At 35.7% G+C, this 1,457-nt stretch overlaps 1 long non-coding RNA gene across 1 annotated transcript; it reads left to right on the plus strand.

Moving 5' to 3' along the window:
• The first annotated feature begins 726 nt into the window (after window positions 1-726).
• LOC116186273 lies at window positions 727-1,204 on the plus strand. The gene is made up of 2 exons (XR_004151237.1): window positions 727-908; window positions 939-1,204. It is a non-coding gene; the product is annotated as an uncharacterized LOC116186273 (long non-coding RNA).
• Window positions 1,205-1,457: the final 253 nt, after the last annotated feature.

Consider the following 1,457-nt stretch of genomic DNA (forward strand, 5'->3'; position numbering starts at 1 on the left):
TCTATTGAACAAATTCTTGATATTCTTTCAATCGAATTTTTATCATACCGAAATTGGAATAATTTCCACGAAAAATTAATAGAAAGAATAAAATGCGATTCAACTTTTCTCACAATAGCGAAAGAATAATTTTTTACAACCGAGAAATCGAATCGAAGAAACAAATGGCAATAAATTGAATACATTTTTTCCAAGACACCCGTTATCATAACTGCAATGTGGATATTAAACGTATTCAGAATGTTTTCAACAGGCGAGGGGGAAGATAGTGGCACGGGGGACTTTGTATTAAAGGTCCTCCAATAGGGGATCCTCTCCTGATCCTCAACCCCCCTTTTATTTAACCCCTCTTTTTCCTAGACACCCTCCACTGAATTCTCGTATCATGCCGTGCGATGTTACGGTATTATGAGCTTAGAAATATCATAATATCGGCGACGTGTTTTCCAGGATATTGAATTTTGAACAGGAGTGGTATCAGGAGGCGAGAAATCGAGCGAGATGTCGGAGATCGATTTTTAAATATTTTTTGGACAATGTTTCCAATGTTAAATTCTTCCTCTTCCTCGAACAATCTCACGAATTCATATCGTCCAAAAGGATTTCCATCATCTTTACGAATTTGTATGTATATGCTGATAAAAGAAGTTTGAAGAACAATATTCAATTCCGATCAATTTTTAATCCACATCTTTCGAAAATTGTTACTTGTCCAATTGTGATGTAATATAAATTGAAATGACTTACTTAATAATAATTCTAATCACGAGTTTCCAAATTAATCATTGAATCTTAAATAGAAAATGAAAAGTATTTTAGCGAAAAAAAAAAAGAAACTTTTCATTTCTATTCACGCAACAGAAAATTTTCGCAATATCGTGGCATTCTTCTTCTCTTAAAAAAGACAGGTGCACACTCTTCGAAGAAGGCGCCCAAAGGTATTCGTTAAACGGAAGGAATTATCGAAAAATCGTCCAACTATTATCTTTCACCGCCTCCATCCGAGCGATAGCATAATCTCGCCTCGTTTCGTGTCAATATAAGACGAAACTTCATCCCTTCCCCAACGTGGATGCGTTGCACCATCCTCAGACTTTTTAATTGCGAATCTTTCCACCAAGAAATATCGTGACTGTCGTCCAGTCGTCGAGGGGAGGATGGAATAAAAATTCCACGTCTTAGCAGAGAAATAAAATAAAATAAAAAAAAAGAGAGAAAAAAAGAAGGAATCTTCGACAATTTTTCCCACCTTTCCACCGGTCCACGGAAAAACTTATCCGCAAAAATTCCCTTCTGCCAAGATATTCCGTGCCGAGTTTCGCTCATCAGCCATCCTTCCATTTCCTTTTTCTTTTTTTATCTTTTTTTATATTTTTTTCTTTTTTTTTTTTACATTCGTGAAAGGCGGTCGCCTTTGAGCAACCGAGGAAAAGTTGCAAAAAAAAAAAAAAAGAAAG

Source organism: Apis dorsata, unplaced genomic scaffold (assembly GCF_000469605.1).
Source record: "Apis dorsata unplaced genomic scaffold, Apis dorsata 1.3 scaffold_547, whole genome shotgun sequence".
Classification (NCBI taxonomy): Eukaryota; Metazoa; Arthropoda; class Insecta; order Hymenoptera; family Apidae; genus Apis; species Apis dorsata.